Source organism: Triplophysa rosa, linkage group LG14, assembly GCF_024868665.1.
Source record: "Triplophysa rosa linkage group LG14, Trosa_1v2, whole genome shotgun sequence".
NCBI classification, from domain to species: Eukaryota; Metazoa; Chordata; class Actinopteri; order Cypriniformes; family Nemacheilidae; genus Triplophysa; species Triplophysa rosa.
The window spans coordinates 15,637,546-15,662,328 of record NC_079903.1 but is presented as its reverse complement, the minus strand read 5'-3'; the positions used below and the strand labels follow the sequence as shown (position 1 = coordinate 15,662,328).

The following is a 24,783-nucleotide window of genomic DNA, read 5'->3' as shown; positions in this document are numbered from 1 at the left end:
TATTTAAAAAAATATATGAAAAATCTGTAAAAAAATAGTAAAATCCTGTAAAATTATCTGTAAAATCAGTCAAATCTCTAAGAAATAACAGTTAAATTCTGTAAAGTTATGGGGATTTTTACAGCGTGTGACAATTTATTTACAGTACAAAATGTGATGTTTTTCTTTTACGTTGTGTAGGCTACATATTGGGACTTTTATAGAAAACAAAAAGGTTCTATTTAGTCAAATGGAATGCAAAAACTTTGAAGCTCAATATCTCAAAACTGCTCAGAATGCACATAGGACCTTATAATTCCAAGGTGAGGAAATAAACAGTTTGCTAGATTAAGGGTTTTAAACAACCTACCCCATACACACACATTTAAATGGTATCCTTGTTCTGCAGGTCTGAATTTGTTGTCTGCATTGCATTGTGAATAATGGTAAATGCGGCCTTCACAAGGTTAATTTCTTTTTTCTCTTATTTTACAGGGAAGGATTGACTCCTGCTTAACGATAAAATAATGAATGTCATTTTAAGGCGGCTGTCGCTCGAGTGGGTGGAGCGTTGGGGGGGTCCCGGGTTTTAGTGCATTACTTTGCCACTGAATTTGCCCTGTGCCAAGGAGTAAATCTGAGTGAAGCCGTGCGATGTGACATCATTTACTCAGAATTCCCTAATTTGTCAGCATTAATATTTCAGCTGCACCATTGCCTGTCACTGAGTGCCAGAGATGACTGATCAATCTATAAAATGGCTGCGGCTAATTTATTGAATATTTATGTGCAATGTCATGTGTGGGGCGCGAGTGGAATTTATTTCGCTCGCTCGCCTCTCTGCTTGAGAACTTTTCTAACTAATATGACTTTTTTTAAGGAAGGGAAAGATGCATAATGATAATGGGATACAGAGACTGCTGTCGGGAGCGGAGTGACTTTCCTCTCAGCGTGGTAAGCTGCTCTCAGATGTATTCGCGTGTCTTTTGTGGTTTGACAATTCCGGTCAATGAATTACAGTGTCTGCTAGTCTATGATTGGGTTGCGATGATTCACGGTCTTGCGTGGGTTGTTCGGAACGGTTGTAGTCCATTATATTTGTCGCCTTCTCCATAATTCCATTTTCATTGTCTGCTCTGCGCAGCGTTCCTGACTGACGCTCTCTTTGAGGATAATGCGTCTGTGTTGGTACGTCGTGTGTCATTATTTACAGCTGTGTCCTGAAAAATGTGTTTGTTAGTTTAGATTGCCGTGCTTGAAGCTGGGCTCCACGCTGATTTTTATGCCACTGGAAAAAACTGCAAACTGAGTTTGTGCTTCAAAAGCCTCCGTGGAGATTGTTGGGGATGACGGGTTAGTTTTAGGCTTTCTGCGGACACAGTGGGTGTGATGTTGGGCGGGAAAGGGAGTGTTGTTTTGCTCTGATTTGCTCAGTTTGTCCGTAGTCATTTCTGAATTCATGGTAATCTCTTACACTTCCGGCTGGCCAAAATAAGTGCAGCTTCATACTAAAGCTGTGAACAAATCTATTCCTTCCCCACACCCTGTATTAGCCACTCCAATACCCTCATTATACCCCCACTAATTACAAATTCTCAAGTCAGTGCCAAGCATTAAAATAAGACAGTGCAGGGAAGCATATGGCATAATATCCTATTAATGAACACTCTAAATTCAAACCCAGGTCAGCTGCTCGTTTCGTGTGCGTGTCACCGATCCAAAGGGGGAGAAAAAAGTGACCTTCTTTTAAAATGCACAGACTGATTTGAAGAGATGGAGGCCTCAGGCAAGCTCATTGTTTTACTTGTTTAATTTTTTCCAGCAATTATTGATATAAGATTGCGAGGGTATAGCAGAAGAGTTTTTTCCGCTTTAAAGGCGCAGAGGTAGCGACAGCTTTCTCATTCACTGGTTATATCACTCTGCTTTCTATTTGGGACCCTTTTCCATTCTGTTTCTTTCAATCTCTCTTGTTTCTCCATCTCTCTCTGGGGAAACCAAGGCTATTTGCATTGGCTGTCACAACAGTGTGAGAAACAAGTTTTCCCTCTCCAGCGTGCTCTCCTCGCACACGTCTTTTTAATGTGGACTGTCAAACACCAGAGAGATGGATTTCTGTTTTCTATTTAAAAGGGGGATGCAAATAGACACGTTTAGCATGCTGGTGTCTCGTCATGATAGATGCGTCGATGGCAGCTTGGTCGGAATCGAGTATTCAAAGTTAATCTGCAGCGATGATCCTGTCGGCTGTGATTGGGAATAGCGGAAGCAAGTGAATAGGAGAATCTCTTTTTCCCTTTTAGAATGGATACAAATCCTCACCTTTCTTTAACCATCATTAACCCGTACATAAAATGAACACTGCATTATAAGCCAGGATCACACACTCTAACTCTGCCTGTTGGTGCACTTCAGCCACCCGGATGCTGATTTATATTGACAACGACACATTTTAGCTGAGCATTTTAGTTCTGTCTGTTGGGCGGTCTCGGGGGATTCTCTCCTCCGGGAGAAGGGAGATACTGCCAAGGCTTAGGTTTGGACCCCAGCCCTGGGCCTTGTGGAGCAGATTGGGGAATAGTTTGTTTTAAAAGGCTAAATCCCCCAGAACAGCTGTCCCAGATCAGGACTCAGATCAGTGGTGCAGGAGATCACAGACAGCTGCAGGTGCATGTCTGGCTCGCATGTGGCCTCTGCAAATATTCGCGTACATCTGTGCATACCCAAATTCACATGAGAAAGCAGCAGTGAATTAGAGCTGAGGATGTGTAGATTTCTAGTAAGCAAAACTGAGATGAGCCAATCCAGCGTTCAAAAATGAAGCTGAATTTTTATTGATCAGAAATAAAGAAAATAATACAGTATCTGCGTGCGAGTTAAGGATAATAGTTCAGCCAGAAAATTTGGTTATAGTTTGCTGACACATCAACATTTTGTAAGGGCTAATGTTGGGCTCCGCGTCGGGTCCTGATCACACTGTCGGGGCTTATTTCCCGATAACAGCCGACTGCTTGTACATTATCCCGCTTATTACACGGCTACTTGCCACATGAGAAAAAAACTGGACGTAAAATGTGAATTTGAAATATTTTATTAGCTCATTTTTACCGCGAGGAAAAGCCGTTTAGTTTCGGGTTTAAATTAAGAAATGACGTTCAAACATCACGAACAGGCAAATTGGTTTAATCATTTGTAAATATAATGTCATGTTATTAAAAGACATATTTATAATTCATTTTTGTGTAATATTAAACTGCCTCTCTCAAAATGATTTGCAGCATCCGGGTTGCAGGGTGTTATTAGTTTTGAGCGGTTGTTATTTGAAAATAACAACCCTTGGAATGTCGTGACTGGCCAATCAGAATCAAGCATTCAAATGAGCCGTGTAATAAATATTAGTTAATGCATTAGGCATTAACATAAGCAATTAGAAAAACGTTTTTACAGTATTTATTCATTTTTTAATATTAAGTTAAACAAATATAAGTGTTTGTTATGATTAATAAATACTGTGTTGTTCATTGTTAGTTTAGGTTAACTTATAAACAACTAGAACCTTATCATCAGGTGTTAATATTTATTCAAATAGATTTAGTTCTTTCACAGAATAGCAGTTCATGTTGAGCACATCTGTTAAGCTTCAAAAACCTTTTAAGTAGTTATGCATGATATTCCAATGTGAAACATCACAATTGATATCATTTTTGTGTTAGATTCTTCCCTCAGTTTTCTTAAATTTTATTCTGTTTTCTGTATACCCAAACCCTACATTTAAAGTATGTTCCTGTGTTGATGGAAAACATCTTATATTGATTTCACCCCCTTTTGGAGCTTGACAACTGTGTGGTCACTCTACGTTGTCATTGTATGTAAGAGTTATGTGAAGATTGCTAAGAAAACACTGCCAAACGAGTTTGAGAAAATCTAAGTGTAAGTAAATAATGACTGAATTTCATTTTGATGAACTATTCCTGTACCATACTAAATCTTAATGTTTAAACATCAAAATTTTATGGAGACTATATGAGGTTTCAAGAAACAAGTAGACAAAAAGAGTAGGACTTGGGGGATCAGAGCAGCTTAGAGGAGAGGCACTGTGGCAACTTGATAAAGAACGAAAAAAAGGTCAGTCATGTCCTGAAGTAAGCTGGATTTATTGTGTGCAGTCTGAGCAACAGCAGACTGATAAAAAAATGACCTCAATAAAAAAACAGCAGTGCCAATGCAATATGCAAATTGTTCTTTAGAGGACGGGGCCGGAGTGAGAAGAGCCCACATAGCGTGCGATGTCTTGGCTATCACTCTTTGTGCCAGGGCCTTTTATATACCTTCCCTGTAGATAAGAACCAGGAGAGAGCACCTGTGGAGGGTCACCTCTGCTGAAGGTGAGAGTATAGGTCCCTTCCACACCCTTCCCCACTGGACAGACTCACAAAATATGGTGACCCTCACACTCAGGGATGCAGTTATATGAGATCTGTGAATGTGTGAACGTGCTCCTGTGGTTTGGATTATGTGTTAATGGAGGTTTTTACATGATGTCACCTTGAATATTAAACACTTACAAAGAATACTGTGCTCTTCATCTGACCCGTGATCAAAGATTCCACCCGTCTCGCCAAAATCTGGTTACCATGAAGCTATTCACCACCCTGGTTACTAAATGAGACTGGCTGTCACATGTGCCCATTAGAGAAACAGAAAATGAAGATTTGAAATTGGAAAACAATTTCGCTGAGGCAAAGCAACAAATTCACTAAGGGTGTGTTGCAATGTGGGCAGACCCTGGCACGCTCACTTGGCACCTTGGTCTGCCAAGTTGTAGGATTTACCTCGAAGCCTGAGGGTTTCGACATGAAAAGACTTTATCGGCTGGAGAGGGCCCCGTGGAACGCTCTGGGGAGGCTGGCGTTGTTGTGGCAATGGAGGAGAGGAAATGCAGGATGAATGGGAGAAAATAAGAGACAAAGAGAGAAGACAAGTGGTCCAAAAACCACAGCCAAGTCGCTGAAACAGAAAGAGAAGGAGAGAATAGGAGGATGAGAACAATGATGTAAAACCATAGTGTGGAACAGCTGCCTCTGGCATCGACAACAACAGCAGCAATGGCATGCGATGCAGTCACACTTGTGTGGAGAGGCACACACACCGACACATATACACACATGCTCAGTTTATTATGTCGAGGTCTCGTTGTCCTAGATGAATGCATTATTATTTCTCCCTGTGTTTGTAAGCGACTTTTACTTACAGCCTCAAATTCGTCCCTTAATTTCAGACACACAGCCCGGTGCATGAATGAGGAGCGTGCGAGGTGTGTACACGGAGATGGGCGTGCGTTTGAGTGTGGCTTCCTCATCAACGTGGGGCTGCAGGTGTGTGTCTGCTCAGTGGAGGAGAGCTTGTGCGCTGTACCAGGAGCACATGGTCAAGTGGTCAGCAAATTGAAAATGGAAAATTGCTGCCACTTGTTCTGGCCATTGAAATGTGTGTGTGTTTGCGTGTGTGCATGCATGTGTGTGCGTGTGTGTGTGTGTGTGTGTGTGTGTGTGTGTGTGACAGAAGTGCCCAGGTCACAATAGATGACCCAGTTTTTGAGGTTATTGATAATCTAGTAGAATGCTCCAGGAAAAATTGTTCCCCCATCTGTTGTGCGCTTCTCTGAAGCATAAACAAACATGTTAACAAATCTCTTCCAAAACAGCTCAAACATCTTGAAGATTTGAGTAAATTAAATTGATGCATTTCTGAAATTATTTTCAGTAATTGTTTTTCAGAAATAAGACTTTTAAAGAGGTTTATTATTAATACACAATATACAAATGTCAGGGACCACATTCACTACTGGTAAACTAACTTTAATGGAACAATTTATCTAACATTTTGTCTCATCATTTACCCTTACAATGTTTTTTTATCTTAATATCTTTACTTTTGTTTTGCTCTTGTCTGATAAAATCATAAAATGGTCTGTTAGCATATTTGTATATCCGTGAGAGTTCACATGTTATGACATGTTTATTCTGGTTCGTCACAAGAAAGATCAACTTGCCATTACGATGTCCAGTTTGCCCATTATGACATCCAATAGTTTAATATTATTATTGTCCCCTTAACTAAATTAAACTATAAACTAAATTAAGAGAAAACCCAGACCTACAAATGTATATATATATGTTTCTTGAATCTAAGTAGACAAATGCAAAATCAGATATGTTCCAGGGGATAGCTTTGGAAAAAACATCTACTCCAAACTGCTGTGGTAATAGTGTGTGAAGTATATAGCACACTCATTTAACCTCCATACCTTTAATCACCAACATTTTCCAATTCATTTCCCTATCCTCTCACCCAAGCCACGCACAGCATGATAAACACTGAATATTTACTTAGACATGCAGCTAAAGCATATTAATATCACTTCCATCCAGGACGAGCGGAGATGTTCATATTCATGGTTTGTACATGTATTTATGCATAGGCAATTTTTTTTATATTAAGCATTTGATAACATTGATTAAGATGACGTGAATTGCAGATTTTGATGTAGATTTATGTCTACATTGATTTAATCTTTCATGTGTGGAGGTACATTTAAATTGTGGAGGTGCAATTTATTTACACTTTTATGATGTACAGTATACGTATTTTAATACTGTAGATATACTTTTCAAAAATGAAAACAAAAAAATCTTTAAATATTTATTCACCCTTATGTTGTGCCAAACTTCTTTTCTCTGATTAAAAAATGGTGACTGCTCTTTTTAACATACAATGAATTAAGCCTGAGAAATCTGTCAGCCTTTAACAGTCTTGCATAACTTTCTGTTCCACAGAAGACAGACCTACGTCTTGGAAGGGTGAGAATCTTCATTTTTATTTGAATTATTCCTTTAAAGTGCTATGCAGTGTCTTCTGGATAGGAAGGTTTGAAAGAGGGTGAGAGAGATGGGAGGAGAGATGAGGTTATGGGGTTATGGTTGAGAGGCATATGGACAGTCAGTTCTTCTGTCAGCGTTTTGTTGCAGTAATGGAAGGTGCCCCTCTCCACAGGGTGGGTACAGTGATCTCTCTCTGACACTCCTGCTGTGAAACAGACCTCTCATTCTCCCCCTTGACCAAACACGGGAAACACAACATTATTCTCCCTGAACAGAGAGAGCTAATACTGCAGCGTGTAATGATTCTGCTGTCAGCAGAGATGACAAACCATCACTTCTTAAAAGAATACAGGTTTCATTTCTTTTTTCTTTTTCCGTCTCCCCTATAAATAGATTTATATTTTATGTATGCTACTAAGCTGTCAGAAAAAAATGGAAAAAAGTACCTAAATAAGTGCACATTTGCACCTATAGACGTTTCTGCAGCAACAATATAAACAAACGTTACATGGCCCAAACTTAACTTCCAGTAGACCTCAGCAAAGAATCAATAACTGTTGAGTAGTTTTAATGTAATTTAATACAATTCATATACAATTAAATAATGATATAAATTACTATTAATATAAATTATATATACCTCATATAGTGCATATACTGTAAGTATCTTAGAGGAACCCATATATGGTACCAAATGTACACACATCTGCATTAGGGGCTTTTTAGGGCTTTTTAAAGGGTACTATCAAAGTGACATCATGTGGAACATTTTTTAACAGTTTTACTGACAGTGTATATATAATATAGCTTAAAACAACATAGAAGCTTGCCGATGTTACTGTATAGAAAAGAAAACATGTTGAAATCGGTATCATTTTGATTGAAGCCGTCTTTTCATTTCCATCACAGAAGACATTCCATTTCTAAAATATTATTTTTTTCTGCAACAATTTATTGCCAAGTTGGGTTTAATTAACCTTCACAAAAATCTAATAGTGACAGAAATAGACCAAATCGTCCCCTTTAAACCAGACCATGAAGAACAACTTCGAACAATATCACGCCTTTTCCCCGTCCCTGTTTTCTCTCATTGTCTTTAAACACCTGCCATAAATAAGAATGAATTAAAAATGGGAACCATGCAGAATGAGACCCATTGATCTCGCAGTGAGGAGCCCACACTTGCCTGTTTCCTTGATTGTCACACTTAGTGTGAATTATGTGGAACATGTGTTGAATTTACAAGATAACGGGCTGGAACCATATCGCTCTAGACACTATTAGAAGTGAGTGTGATAGCTGCTTTGACAGACGGGATGAATGTTGTCCCCTTATCCAGTTCTTTTTCTTTTTTGGATTGTGAGGAAGAGTGTATACATTTGGAACACAAAGAAACTGCTTAGGTTAGAAATGTATAGGCTATTATACCTCCCATTGACATCATCTTAATTTTAAACAAAATGTTTAATTGTGAAATGAGCCATTATTAAATACGCTTATGAAACTGTTTTGTGTGTTGCTCTGGCCTACATTGTATGTAAATGTTTAGTAGGTGCAGCATCTCCAAATGACATCTGGAGAACAGGCGTTGAAGATAAGCAAGAAGCAAAGGACAAATGTTGCCGCAGCTCATCGTTATCTTCCTATTAATTCAGAGGATCTGAAAAACAAGCCTCATTGTGTACAATCGTAAGTTCAAACCACATCTTTATTTTTTCATTTGCATTGTGTCCACTGATATCAAAAAGTTGCATTGTATGTGAGTTAACAAAGCTTAATCTCACAGCTCTTCTATCTAGTTGAAGGTGGAATCATACATTTGTATTTGGATGTTTTCACGCCCTCTGTAACCCCCACCCACCACCCCCAAACGCTATTACCGACTCAATGTTCCTATGGGGAAACAAACTTTATAAAATTCTCCATAACCCACCAAGCGGAACCTATTTTCCTCTCAATGCAATTAACTGCACCAACATTTACAATAATATGATTACAGCCACTTTGGAAACAGTCATAGAGGGTGCGAAAAGGAATATTAGGTATCAGCAAGGGGTTGATCGTGATGGTCGTTTTTTTCAGGAGAGTTGCATTTTCTTTGAGCAAATAAAGAGCCACTAAATTCTCCTTAGGCAGTTAAAACCAATGCAGTGGAACCACGATAACAAACACACCATCCACTTTCACCCTCTCGCTGCTCTTGTTTTTTTCTTCGCTCTCGATCCGGGTCCTTCTCGTCTCTTTCTGCCTCCCTCAATTAATTAAGCCTTTCACGGGCATGTAATTAGGAACATTACCAAGTCATAAAATTGCCACCAGCCTCTAAATTATGTGCAGGCCCACAGCAATTTGTTAGTAATTCCTTTCTTGAAGACATTGACACTGTTGGTTCCAATACCTCTTCAGGTGCCCGCCGTGCCTTCGTGTCCCACTGAAGTACGTTTGACGGCTATGGTGCGTGTTTTATACGAACGCATTTCACGTCTTTTGGAGTTCTTGGGAGACGAGTAGCAGGGTCATGATATAGTCAAGATAATCCTGTCACAACATGGCAAAGAAAAAAGCGTCTGAGTTTGTTTTAGTTTAGCTAATCTAAAAAGCATGGAAATCCGAAAATTACATTACGTTTAGCCTAAATAGCATTTTTTAACTCAAAGTCATCACTGGTTCACCACAGAAAATAAGGAGACGGCAATTTAAAGAGCCTAAGTCACTATTTTTATCTGCACAGTGACTCTTACAATTTCATGTCTGTGGTAAACAACCCTTTCCAATGAGGCTTGAGAAGCGCAGGACAATGAGCGGCCCTATTGTGCTTCTTGCTCATAAAGGATTACAGAGAGAAGAAAGTGACAAATCCAAGCTTCATTCTCTGGCTGATGATCCTGGCTTCCACCACATTGGACATACACACTAAAGCAGGGGGGTCACGGGGTGGGGGGAATTGAAAAACGAGCAATAGTATTGAGTTTTTTTGAGCTGGGCATTGCATGAAAAGGTTAAAGGCATCAGTAGAGAAAAGTGCTGGGTGATTGTAACACAAGAACCTAATCATGGGCTCTATCAGCTGAGCCATCCCTGACCCTGTCATAACCATATTCCATTGTTTCTGTTTACTGGCCAGGAGAGGAAAGCAAGAGGAGAAGAAACCCAAAGGCTGGCTATATTGATTCCCGTCCCCTCATATTGAAACCAGATATTGATTTTCTTTCTTTTTTTAAATAGGAAAAAGTGCATTGTTCAAATGAAAGAGATTTCTTGTGGGATTTGGCAAGAGAGGAGCTAAAATGAGCATCCTTTGGAACATAGTCTCTTGCGGATTTGGTACAGGAGCTGGTAATTGAATTCAGCAAATAGGCTCTTGCATTTGGTGTAAGAGTTTTTTGGGCTGAGATGGGAAATGGGTATAGTTGCCCATCTATTGCCTTTCCTCGACAAAGAGGATTTATTCTTTCCCCTCATCATATTTAGCCTTAATAGCCTTGTTTTTTTGTTCAGTACTGTATTAGTCAAGATTGCCCCCTGAATGATGGCGTAAATGATATGACTCTGTAATGGTTATGACATCACAGTGTGTGTTAGCCCATCACGATGGCAGCCTGCCGTCACTATCTCTTGATTAGCCCGTCGACATTCGCAGACAGAACGCGTCTATTTCACATTCAGGGGGCGTGCGCTCGTCTCCCACTCAATTTGCAATTAAGACAAAATTTAGACCACTGAAGCCTGAAGGCAGGTGGGTGTCCGCAAAGCACGTTGCTTAGCAACTGTCGTAGAGCGGCACCTGTGCAGCAGGGGGCAGCGTGGCGAAGAAGTGGGGGACGGGGTAAAGCCTCCGTCTTGGATGTGTCTGAGAAGCCGAGATATAGGAGTCGGACTTAGGGTGCGTGGGGGGGAGGCTTATCTGAACCAGGCATGGTTGAGTAGTATCAGAGAGACAGAGCCCGCCTCTGGAACCCCACCCCTCGTTGAGGCGGCTCGGGTCAGGGCCAAAGGGGACTATAGCCGCAGTGCGTTAGCTGACACAGGCCGACACTGTTATCCCCCTGATCTCCTGGGAGCTGTATTAGTGAGAATGTGCAATGTGCAGGGAAAGGGACAGGGGGCACTGATGCTATCGCTGGTCTTGACTCTGTGTTGAGTCCTGAGGGACTGCCTGGCCCGGAGCTGATCAAACCCTCCTTGGTCTCTATAGAGAAGGATGATTTGAAGACAGTGACCTCCATTGGCAGGGGGCTTTGTGTCTGATGGACATGATAAATCTGAGTTAAATTATGGTCTGTGTATGTGCTGTTTTATGTTGTGTGTGGACGACCTGAGTTTGAGTTTATTTTCTGGCCCCACCCCATTTTATTTCTTGCTTCTTACTGTCCCTCTTAATTTCTTGTATTAGTAATAAAAGGCAAAAATAAATAAATTACTTTTATGATGTGCAGAATTTTTCTTACGAATCAGCTATTAGGATTCCAGTCTTACCTAGCTGTTATGTTTATGTGTGAACGTGCCGCTGTTAATGTAGCGACTATGTCTTCCCGCTATCATATCTTTGATAATATGTCATGAGTGTGGTGTAGTTGTTGTTTATACTGTTGTCCTGTGGCATTGTCTGGGACAACTGTAATTGGCACAGGAGATGAGTGCTTCGCTCTTAACATTGCGCTGTCCTGACAGGAAGGTTGACTCCAGGCCACTGGCCTTCATTTCCTTCATGTCTTTCCGCTCTGCTCCACTACCTGCAAACATTTCCGTTATGGCCCAGGAGCGACACCTAGATATAGAGCAAGAGGAAGAGAAAGAGACATTGAAAACTAAGATGGGCCATGGATCTTGTAAAAGTCACTTGTATCATTTAGATTATGGGAATGTGTACCTGGCAGTGCTGAGGGATAACTAACTGAAACCACAGACACTCAGCTTCACGGTAAATCAAGTGTAACTGTAACTGTACAATCAGTGCAGCGTGATCAATTTATTCACCCTCATGTCATTCAAAACCAGTATATGCCTCTTTTTGGGAAAACAAAATAAGATATTTTGAGAAATGCCTCAGTGTCTTCATCAATGGAGGCTGTTTAGTTACCAGCATTCTTAGAATGACATGAGGGATTTGAGAGTAAATGATGAGGAAATTTTATTTTTGGGTGTCAACTATAGAGTTAACTGTAGAGTGTATTGGAGTTTTTCTTTTGTTTTATTTAACACAATTTATTTATTTAGCTGATTCTGTTTAGGGCTGTCAAACGATTATTTGCGATTAATTGCATGCAGAATAAAAGTTTGTGTTTACATAATGTATGTCTGTGGACTGTGCATATTAATTTTGTATTTATAAAAACATGTATATATTTAAGAAAAATATAAACATTTATATATAATTTAAATTATTGGTAAATGTAAATAAATACATGTAAATATTTTCTAAATGAATATGTATACATGTATGTTTATAAAATTAATATTTTTAGAACACCGACATATTATGTAAACACAAACTTTTACACTGGATGGGATTAATCACAATTAATCATGTGACAGCCCTAATTACGTTTATATTCTGTCACCATAATTGAATAAAATGAATTTAAATATTCATAATTTTATATTAATAATGTTTTTATTCTATTATAAATTATATAGGCCTATTATTATTAGTTAGTATGTGGTTTTATATTATTAATGTTCATATATTACAGTATATTCATATTACCTTCATTGTTTTTGTTCCAGAAATACAGCCGTGGGAAAAAAATATGGACCATTTTTAAATTATTTTCAGTGTTTCTGAATTTACTATTTATAGGTATTTGTTTAGGTAAAATTGTCATTTTTGTTTCATTCTGTGAACTACTAACAACATTTCTCCCAAATTTCAATAACAGAAAAGATGCTCTGTGTTTTTTCATACCTCAAATACTGCAAAGAAAACTAGTTCGTATTCACATTTAAACAATACAACAGTAATATTTAATGCATGTCTTTAAGTAAGGATTAATGTACAGGCAGCCGGTTGTTATCGCAGAAATAATCCCCGACAGTGTGATCAGGACCCAACGCGAAGCGGAAGAAACGACATTCAAATGTCGCGAACAGGCAATTTGGTTTAATCATTTGTAAATCGAATGTCATATACAGGGCTGGATTGGCCATCGGGCATTTTCCCGGTGGGCCGATGTACTTTTTGGGCCGAAACAATTCGGACTAGAAGCGTGAATCGTGAATCGGGTGCGTATGCAGGAAAGGCAATGACAGCAGCACAACCTACCACTTTATATTCTACAATAGCTAACTGCTTTTTTATAAAATATCTTGACTGTTGGTTTAACTACTTTCAATTATGAGCAGCGTATAGCTTGGCACGCTACAGATTCACTGATACCCAAGTAAGTATTGTCTTACATGTTAGCGCCCATACGTGTTGATTGAACGCTTGTGATTGTGCAACGTGATCTCGTGAGAATTCGTAAGTATTTTGCAAGTAAAATGTGGTTCTATAAAACGTATATTTACTGACATATTTACAGCATCTAAACGCATAATACTGACGTATTGACGACACATAAAACGTTAATTATTTACATATGAACAACTTGACAGACTTACAAATGAATCCTTAATATCGTAATCGCTGCATTAACATTTATTTTATTATATTGTATTTATGTGTCACATCGATGACATTATGTTTTTAATTGCATTTATTAAGGTTTACTCGTTTACTTATTATGAAATTATTTCGGTTCTGTGTGATTTCTGCGGCCAACTCGTTTAGAAGAAACAAGACTTTAAACTTTAAAATGAACAACATTTCAGCAATCGTTTAACCATTACTTATCATGCAATATTTGCTTTGTTTGCCATGGGACACAAAGGCATTTTTTTTCAACATGTTGTGACTGACAGTAGAGCCATGAAATACACCAAAAACGAAACTGTTGTATTCCAACTGTGACTGCAACGCATTGTCATTTGGACTTCTTTGGGTATTTTTGAAATAAATACATTTTTGTGATTGCACTTATCTGTCTGTAATGTTTTTCTTTATACTGTACATATTTTTAAGAAATGTATGGTTAGGTTTAGAGGTAGGAGTTGGATTTGCGACTATAAAATATATTTTTAATGCTATATTGATACTAAAATGGTAATTTTCCTGCATATTTCGAGCTATTAGATTTTATATCTTTTTGTCTTCGGTATAAAATGGGTAGGTTTAGGTTTGGGGGTAGGTTAAGGGGTCTACAAATGTAAATCGCTTATCGATGCAATTGTTGAAACGCGCGGATACAAATGTCTTAATGAGATACAAGCTTTGTAAATATTTTACGTTTTTTGGCATAAAAATACGTAGCATTTTTTACGTTTTATACGTTGTAATACATCCAAATTCAACGTTTCAGCATCAATAAAAATGTACAAAAATGTACGTTTTGTGCTTGTAAACTTTGCGTACAAATACCTACGTATAAACAATGAGATCAGGCTGGATTGTGATGCTCTGCATGTCACATTGTAATTGCATGGAAAATGACAAACAATTTCAAAACACCTACAGGGGGAATAGAGCCTCATTTATACCTCATGCTTTTACAGTCATTAGGTCACACTGCAGACGAACTCTCAGAAATCTGCTTTTTATTGTAGCCCTTTAAAAACAGCACTGTTCGGAATAGTTTGCAAGCTGTCGTAATGCAAGCCGCTGTCACCCGGCACACATCGGTCGATGTATTTGCATGTGCTTGGATGCTGGGAACAGCAAATTGACTGAGCAAATAGCCATATTACCACACAGTAGGGGGAGTCATGTTGTATTCCGCAAACAATGGAGAGCACTCGCAATGGTCCTCATGTGGAGAGGCACCTGCATTATGAACACTTGGAGATGTGAAAAGCAGAGATCCAGTAATAACATGCACTCATGAAACAGATTGAAGAACAAATATCAATGGAGGTCTCCGCTGCTGTCGAGTGGCTGTGCGAAGAACCATTAAAGCTCCGATGAGGGAGTGGAACTGTGGTCAAGTAAACGCACATAATCGTAAATGAGGATTGTGCCACAGTAATTCAGTTGCAGAGAAAATAATAGTGAAGTAATGAGTATCGCTATATAAGTTGTGAGTGAGCCATTGAGCAGTATCGGGGAGCCAAACTGTAAGATCCAACACCAAGCATGGCTAATATGCTGATTTAAGAACGCTGACTTAATTCGATTGGCTTGAATAGTGAACATCACTGAGGAAACGGGAAGTTTGAAAGTTTCAGGGACAAGCTCCAGCAAGCCTGACCCGTCCTTGCTTCGCTTAGCTCTCCCTGCCTTAATGCACATTGGCCGATATGCCGGGGTGTGGATGTCAATGCCACTGAAAGTCATGGCGGGAAGAGTCACTGTTGATTATGATATAATTCTGCTTGCCACAGTTTTATAAAGGCACCCCAGCAATGCCCTCCTAGCCGCAGGGGCCGAGCCGGGCCACGCAATGTGTATTAGAAAGTCCTCAATTTCACACATGCTTACTCTTGAGTGAGTTTCGCATAAAGGGATTAGGAGGGAGGAAGTGCAAGGGAAATGGGATGTTAGACACCCTGCTTAATGGACTGACGGGCCTGGGCCAGTGTCCTTTCTATTTCCACTCCCCCAACACACATCTCTGCTCTAGTGCACCGACGCACTAATCCACGCTGCTCACTCTCCATATATATCCTGGGTAGACACTGGGAACAGGGGGAGGAGGGCAAACAATTGTGCAGTGGCAAAGATATTTTTTGACAAATTTTAAACATGTTTTTTTAAAACTCAATGAATTGGAACACTCTGAGATCCACTTTCCCTCCCCCCAATATTTGTCTTTGTGCCTCATATCCATTTACATTTTGAGGTTTTGTAGCTTCTGATGGTTATTGCTCGGGTAGATAGGGAGGCACCCTACAGATCAATGGAGGACCCCTATCTCTGAGAAGTAAACAAACGAACGAGCGACTTTGGTGGCTGAGGGAGGGGACGCTCGGGTAAGCGCTCGTTCAGATGCTCGACGAGGGCTTTGATGAATGTGTTTTCTCCTGATAAAGAGAGCCACGTCTGGGAACTTCATAGTTGGGAGGTTTCCTCAGCCGTGCTCGTGAAATTCTCCCGGGCGGCAAGCTGTGGGACGTGTCCTGGGAAAGGATCCGGATGAGGAACTCTGTGCTTGCGCACAGGATAAATGTGAGCGTGAGACGACCCGCTCGGAGTCGCTGGGGCAGCAACACTGTGTCCTCCCGCTCAACACCCACCATGCCCCCTCCTCAATCTTCCTCTTCTTGCTGGTTTCTTTTTCTTTCACCTATTTCTCATCTTTCTCCATGTCACTTCTATCTCCCTTTCCTCCTCTTCTTCCACTTTCCTCTGCTCTGATGTGGAGGGAGGTTAATCATGGCAAGGGGTCCTGACAAATTGTCTCCTCAGACCTGTGGAGACTGAGCCACCTGTGTCCCTCTATGTGAACCCATTGACATCACACACACACTCACAAAAGTTTCAGAAAACAGTTTAGTGCATCATGACTGTTCAAGATTGCATGAGATAGACTTTAGTTGTGTTGGCTTTTAGCGTTTAAGTGTTATATAGCCTTGCATAGGATGTGATTGTGACGAGGGAGGCGGGATGAGAGCCGTGAGGGAACGACGCGAGGCCGGTGGCGCGAGTCATAATAACTCCCGGATTTCGGCACCAATGTAGCAATGTTCATGTAAAAGGAGGAAGGAGGCGGCAACTGGCAAACATTAAATAAACTTTTTAATACAATAAACAAACAACAAAACCAAAGTAAAAGGCCGGCAGCCACCTCAAGGTCGACTGTCGGCTACACAAACATAACTAAACCACATAATGTCCAGGGCTGGTCCTCTCTCGTCGTACCTTCCTGTCGCTCCTCCACTTATGCTTCCGGAGCTCCTCCGTGAGAGATGCGAGACCGGTGTAACGCACAGCTGACACTCATTATCACTCGCGCCACCGGCCTCGCGTCGTTCCCTCACGGCTCTCGTCCCGCCTCCCTCGTCACAGTGATATACAGTGCATTCTACAGTGGTGGTCAAAATGACACCTGGCAGATCTGAAAATACAAAACATGATTTTATTTCATAATGTTCATGAAACATGCAAATATCAGGTAGAGTGAGTCTTACTGTTTATTCCACTTTTAACTTTACTATTTTAGCAATTACAGCAGCACGTTTCTCTGGCATCGTGTCCATATATTTCCTGAGAACTCCAACACTAACCTTATCTCATGCCTTCTGCAACTCAAGCCAAAGGCTTTGCTTTGAAGGTATAATAGATCTGCTCAGTTTATTTTCCAACTTGCCCCAAATTTGCTCGATGGGGTTGAGGTCTGGACTTCGAGGGGCCCAATCCATCATTTTCAAAGTTCCAGCAGATTCTTTCCATCGCAGGTAGTTCTGGCAAAACAACTGAAACCTCTTAAATATGCAAGTGTTCTAATAATTTTGGCCACCACTCTATGAATTCTAGGTATACAACAAATTAATTGTGATAACCTCAGTCAGGATTAGTTCTTTTGTTTTATTGCTTTTAGGGCATGAAAACAATATTTTTACACTTTTCCATTTGAGTGGACATCTAAAGAGGTGATACACGTGTCATGTGGTTGATGTGCAACTATGCCATTGAAATGTCTTTTTTAATAGCTGTGCACTGTAGTGACCTGTGTGAAAGGGTTAAATTAGTACATGCGTTTCCTGGGAATCAATCCCATGACCTTAACGATGATAGTGCAATGCTCAAGCAGTGGAGCTAAAGCTGAAACTAAAACTGATATATTCGGTTGCCAAACAATCATCTATATTTAATTAAGTTCTTAATAATTGTCACTGAGCCCTATATTAACTTTTAATAAAACATGTCCTTAGAAAGATAATTTGCTTGTAATTATCTATTTCTGTTAAATCATGTTGTAAGGGACCCGGTCAGTAATTTAAAAAAAATTGCACAATTTTTTATTAATTTGGTAATGAAGTTATCATCAAATCAGATAATTGGTCACTTAATAAAATAGGATCTGTTAGCTTTATAAATGGCAATTAACACCAGGAGTAGCTGGGCCTTTTAAAGTTTATTGTTGATGACGGGAATGTGATTTGTGTTTTCCTGAAGAGGCTTGAAATTCACAGGGCACGTTGTAGCTCAGCATGTGCCTGTTTATAATGTGATATCTCCTGATATAGGAGATGGGACTGATAAGATAAGGCAAATTATTTTAGTGTAATTTTCATGCAGTTTCACACTGTATTCAATTTAGATCTTAAGATTATGGGTCTATTTATTTATTTTAAATAGGTTGGTTCGAAATTGAAGTCACATACTGTAAGTGTCATATGTATTGTGGAATACACTGCGAACTAAGCATTGTGTCTGATGCAAGAGAAATTTGTCACAGATTTGGTCTCACAGTAATGTAATCGATCGGATAATTTACTCTCTAGGTCAGAAGTGTTTTTATTGGCAATAGTGAGAGCTCTTGTCAGAGGCTAGTCCATATACATGGACCTGGCCTGGGTGATGCCGGGCCAGCATAAAGTGCTTATCTATGTACTAAGCAGTGCATTTTGGGCACATTACTCAAATGACTCACTGAATGTATATGACCACTTTGAAGCTGGAGAAAATTATACTTTCCGCATGTGGCACCCGGAGACATTGTTTTTGGGTCCCATCGATGGCAATGAATCAACTTTGACTTTGAAGATGGAGCTCTGTTAGTGGTTTATAGTTTAAGGGTTTTATGCTTTAGATGTGTTACATTGTGTTCATATTGTGTGTTTGGTGCAGTTTGTCTGCCAGCCCTTCCTGCACATAGTAGAGCTGGAGTAATGAAGAATTCCAGCTGCCAAGCAGAGCCGCACCGCTTGGACAGTGGGCATTTTTCATCCTGTAATGTGTGCATGGGTCATTAATTGCGGCTTGCCATGGGTCCAGCGGGCTTGTCATTTATACCACGTCTATACATCTGCTCTCACCCTACCCCATCTCTACACACCTCCCCTGGGTCGGTCCGTGCTCCACTGTAGCCTGCGTCTCCTCTGAGATCCCTGTGGAAACAGTGTGGCCTATTTCCTCAAAATATGACGTTAGTTAATAGAAATTTGTGCTGTAATTAAATAAGAAATACATTTTCTCAGTTTTTATGTATGGATTTAACGCGTGTTTCTTATGCCCTGTCTTCCTCTTTTTAGTCATGTCACCTTAAAAGGCCAGTTCAAGCAAAGAATACATAATGTTGGCATAATTCTATGAAACACAAAAGAAGAGTTTTGGAGAACGTTTACAGCATGTAGGCCTCCAAAAATACAAGTATTATAAAATACAAGTACTCCATTCAAAGTAATTTCTGAAGTGTTTATTGCAAAGGTTTGTGTAAGAAAGAATTTGAAAATCAATTCATTATTTTTTATAAATATTGCTTGACAGCCGTGCTCACAATTCACTTTCAATGTATCAAAAAGAGCAGCTCAAAAATATTACTTGAAATTCAAAAAGATTGGTAAAGTCACACAGGTTACATTTTTTGGCGAACTATCCCTTTAAATCTAAAGTCACTTTTGTCACTTCAGTACACATAGTTAGCTGGCTGCGTGTAGTAAATCAGTGTGTGTATTTGAGGAATAGCCCATGGCAGCCCTGAGGCTCATGTTGCTTGCCTGAGGCGGCTACTCTCCCGCCTTTATCAGTGTGCCGTATTGATTGGGGTGTGCATGTGTGTGCGTGTAGATGTAGGTGGGAGACACTGCAAAGAGTGGCTGCTGTCCTCCATCTTGGCTCTGAATGCAGCCCCACAGCAGGAGGGGAGGAGTCTCTATTGGTGCGATGTGTTTTGTCAGAAGCATCTGTTTGGTCACAGGACGTGGCATAATCCTCGACCTTGAGCGCACCAGCCGAGACTGAGCATAGTGCTCAGCTGTGGCCCTGCGTGGGCCCATTAACACCTCTCACACACAGGCTCGGGTCCTGCGCTGACATCAGAGCCCACACACCTCTCTCTGAAGCACCACAGGCCTCTGCACTTTTTAGACCACAGTTTGGCAGGGCTGCTGCTTTTTGCTTTGGGTTCATATTAAACTGCAGTTCTGATTGTTTGAGGTGAAATAGGAGGTAGGTTTGGAGAAAAAGTGAGGTAACGGTTTAAAAACTATACAGAATAGGTAATATCAAAATAGATATATAACATAACATGAGAGTACAAATACATTTCTTTATATATTATTTATAATAACATTCAAGAAAAATATTTCATTTAATATTTTGACAAATATTATTTATTTAATCAATATTTGAATGTGAAAAAATAATACATACAATATTGAATTAAATATTTAAATAAAAATATGTATACATTTATTTATATTTATGTTTTAATTTATTTATTTATAATAAAAATAATACAAAAAATGTTTCATTAAATATTTTAACAAAAATATGTATTTCTTTATATTTATGTAGGCTATGTATGTATTGATTTATAATTCAAATTTAGTTAAATCATTTAGTTAAATCATTTATTTATTTTTTGTCTGTATTGTTTGACATTTGTTCAAAGCTTTGAATTATGATATTCTGACTGCGGGTGAAAAATGTGCAAATGCATGTACTGTATTTTATGCAGATGCTTTGCAGACTCCTTTTAACTTATGTTTAATTTCTCCAGTATTTAATTTGATTTCAATCTCCATGCCTAATTTAGAGTGCAACTGTAGAGATAATGTGCAGAACAAAGGGGTCTGTAATTAGTCTCTGGTTAGCTTTAAGACAAGCTACCACACCAAATCTCCCGCTTTAATGCTGATCGGAGGACTCTAAGCACAGATTTAAACATCCCCATTCTATTGACTCCACTACTGAAGGTCATTCTCCTACTTCTCTGCTGTATCAATCAAACTCAGGTGTTTGGCCAAAATTAAAATTTTTAAGAATCAAAGCACGGGGTGTTGAGACACCTTTCTCGGTCGCTGCGTTCCAAACTGTGTTTATATGGGTGATGTGGGTAAGAGGAGCAGTAATCTGTGTTCCGAGGGTGGGTGATTAGAGGAGGAGACGGCAGCACTTAGTTCACCGTTAAGGGAGGTGCGGCGAACATCTGCACAGCTATCTTCTCGGGGTCATCTCACTCGAACTCAACGAGCCCATCCCCACTGTGGCCAATTAAACAAATTGCTGCAAAAAGAGCATTTTATTAGTATTTACCCGTTGCTCTCAGTCCATCGCCATAAATTCTCCTCGAGGCGCTCTGGAAAACAAATTGGCACATTAACTCGTGAATGGCTAAAGAGGCACTCCGGCTGCGCCTCAGGGGCTGCTGGGTATCAAAGTGTCTGCCGTTCTGAGCAATCTGTCTGCTTTATCATTCAGTGTGACAGTGCGGCTGAGAGAGCCAGGCCTGCCGCAGGGGCTGTGCATGGAGGAGAGCATTAGCTCGCTTTCCCTTGGCAGGCCCAAGCTGTTTGCCATTGTATCCCAGAGAGCCCTGTCTATTTATCTGTTATTACATTGGAATTGGCAGATCAAAAGCAGGGGGCCCTTCTGCCACAACCACGTTGGCTCCATTTCTATTTCTCTTTTTCTCCCTCTCTGCCGTGCACTTCTTTTCGTTGTCTTTTTCTGTACTCCTCCCAACCTCTCTTCCCCTGCTTGCATCATCCAGCACCTGCTGCACCTCTCTCTCTCTCTCTCTCTGCCTCTCTTCGTCTCCAAAACCCTTTACTCCTTCTCTCTCCTCTGTCCTGCTTCTTCTCTGCATGTACTGTATGTCCGTTGCAGTCTCCGCCTCTACAGATGAGCGGATGAGAGGGTCTGATATTTCCTGGCTGATGGGGACTGGGGTGTTTTGGCTGCTGTGGTTGTGTCCTATCCTACAGGGGCGTCAGTTGGATTGCATTGGTGCGGGGCTTTCTAAGTTTTAATGAGGATTATCATGTTTGTGTTTGTATGAGTGTCATGATAATCCTTTTAATAATAAGTCATTTCCAAGAGTGGTAAATCGGTTTGTACTGGGCAACCCCACACACATAGCTCTGATGGGTGGTCTGTTTTACTATTTCATTGTGGTTTTAATGTAGTTTTTCAAAATCACACATGGAATGTAGGTATGGAAAATTAAGCACGGTAGCAATTCAAATTAAATTTGAGGTAAACATGTCATAACTATCACTATGTTGTATTTGTATGTCAGCACAAGCATCCATGATCAGAACAATATCTGTTTTATAAACTGAAGGTGGGACTTTTATTGTTAGTTCTGCTAAATACATATAAAAAGTAAACAACGCTTTAGTCCTGCATTTGATTCTATATTGTATTAAATACAACCTACCTACCGAATATACCACAAAAACAGCAATGCAATACTTTACATAACAAACACCTAAAATTGTATTTATTTTATTTGTCCTTTATTTTCCCAGGAAAGTCCCATTGAGATCAAAATAAATCTCTTCTTCCAGGGGGTCCTGGCCAAGATGACCTTAACTTATTAACAGTTAAATTTATTGGGGGGACAATAGCTGTTTACCATTACATTCCATAAGAAGATGATGCAGCCTGGACTCAAACTAGTGAGGCTGAACTTCTCTCTGTTATTTTCCCTCTCCCTGTTTTGTTGTCTGCCTCTCAGTTGATCATTGCAGTTCGGTTGCCTCCTCTGCCAGCCCTGTCGGCCCATCAAAGGGCGATTTTCCACGCCGGCAGGCCAGGAGACCGCGGGCTGAAAGAGAGAAAGAAAGGCCTGTGCCGTAGCCAGGGACAGGTGGGAGGCGGGGCCCTGGCCACCAGCGTGCCAAGATTTCAACTCGGGGACAGTGAGTGAGCTCTGGGAATGGGCCAGTCAGTCACTGGACTGAAAATAGTCATGCCCTAACACCCTGACTGTGCTGGGCAAGGGGGAGGGCCCAGATACAGCCAGTATATGACAGCATAAATTGTTTGGCTGAGACTGTTTGCTTGCTTATAGGGGATATTACAGGAAAGCATTAACCACACTGTTATCTGTAGAATATAGACCAGTATAAACCAATGTTAGAAAGTAAATAATTCAATGTTTTCCTTCACCTATTTTTTTCCAGTAAATAGAATAACGTGTTGAAATATCAAGCATACATCACTGTTTTTAAATGTCACATTTTTTGATCCAAAATAGCTTTTGTAGCCATGTAAGGGTGAATAACTAAACATGCTTTCACAAACTGTCCTCTCTCTCAAAGGAGCATTAGGAGGTTCAGGTAATTGTAGTGAACCGGTTCCTTCACACAGTTAATGCAAATCACACTGTTCACAGAAACATTTCATTCAGGTCCCTGCATAAAAAAACCTGCAGTTTGTGCTTTTAGCAACACATTGAGGTATGCTGTGCTGTTCATCATCATTTATGATACTTTTATAGGTGTTAGAGTGCTCAGTGAGTTAATGGTGTAAATACAGATTATAAAATTCAACTAATAAACTTCTTGCTGTCAGAGTAAATAAGATCCTTGTTGTTTTTGAAGTCTAATTGCAGAAATAAATTACGCGGTATGATCATCTCATAGTGATGTCTAGCTTCAATGTATATAGCAAGTTTTTAAAGGGACAGTTCACACAACAATGAAAATTCTGTCATCATCTACTCATCCGCTTGTCATTCCAAACCTGTATGACTTTCTTTCTTCCTCAGAACACAAAAAAAGATAATTTGAAGAATGTTGGTAATCGAACAACGGCGGAACCCATTCACTTCTATTGTATGTACACAAAACCAATGCAAGTCAATGGGTACCACCGTTGTTTGGCTACCAAGATTCTTCAAATTATCTTTTTTTGTGTTCTGAGGAATAAAGAAAGTCATTCAGGTTTGAAATCACCAAAAGGCTGAGTAAATGATGACAGAATTTTCATTTTTGGGGAACTATCCCCTTTTAAGTATCTTGTTGTGTAGCTAGCTACTTTTGTTTAAAAAATAGTAGTTTGGATCAACTGTGGTATAATTACTTTTAATAATGTGTTCCTTACATCTTAAAAAGCTACAGCTTCAAAGTGACTTATTCAATTCTGCTGTAAACACCTTTGTGTGGACCAGAATGCAATTCTGTACCAGCAGTCATCTGGCCCAGTGCAGGTTAAACATCACTACCATTACTGTTCTTTTCCAGTCTCTCCTCGGCCATATTTCAAACTTCCTCTGGCCAGCGCTTTTATTCGGACTCAAATGAGATCCCACAAAATCTATATCACATCTTTAAAACGAAATAACTCTCCCTCTCTGCAGTGGCATTGACCTCGGTAGGGCAATTCTGGTTCAGTGCATCGGGACCTCCGGTGGCAGGGAAGGGGGGAGCGATTTAAAGCCCCGGGGCCACACCGGACCTCAGGTGCGGCAAGACAAGCAGTTAAATTTCATCATTACCCTTTTTTCTGCGTGTTAGCTTTTTATAGGCCTTTTACTGCTAGAACGGACGGAGCCGCACTGGTCCCAGCGGTGCAGAGTGGAGACGAGAAAGGAGCAGGGAGATATGGGCAGAGGGTGGGGAAAAGAGGAAAAGAGGGAGGAAGAAGGAAAAGAGAGAGAAAAGGAAGGAACATCACTTGTCAAGTTGACTGCAGGATGATGTAAAAACAGCGGCGAGGGCAGGGGATAAGAGAAATGATGAATGGGCTGTGGACATTCATCCATCCAGTTGAAAGATTTGCAGCGCAGGAATTGTGTACAGACGCTGACATCTGAGGGGGGTGGGAGGGGGGCGCTATCTGGAAGTAAGACAGAGCGCTGGTGATGTGGAGTGATAGGGGAAGAAGGACATAGTACAATGAGATGCTTGCAGACCTAAACTTGGATGTATGAACACAACAGTCAGGGCAGGTGCCAGTCAAACGGACATTGTGATGGGAGAATCGGACACTGCTACT

At 40.2% G+C, this 24,783-nt stretch overlaps 1 long non-coding RNA gene across 1 annotated transcript; it reads left to right on the top strand.

Annotated features, from left to right (window-relative positions):
* The first annotated feature begins 62 nt into the window (after nucleotides 1–62).
* Nucleotides 63–23,356, top strand: LOC130564325 (uncharacterized). Its single transcript, XR_008964232.1, has 4 exons — nucleotides 63–933; nucleotides 6,816–6,839; nucleotides 8,410–8,549; nucleotides 22,520–23,356. It is a non-coding gene; the product is annotated as an uncharacterized LOC130564325 (long non-coding RNA).
* Nucleotides 23,357–24,783: the final 1,427 nt, after the last annotated feature.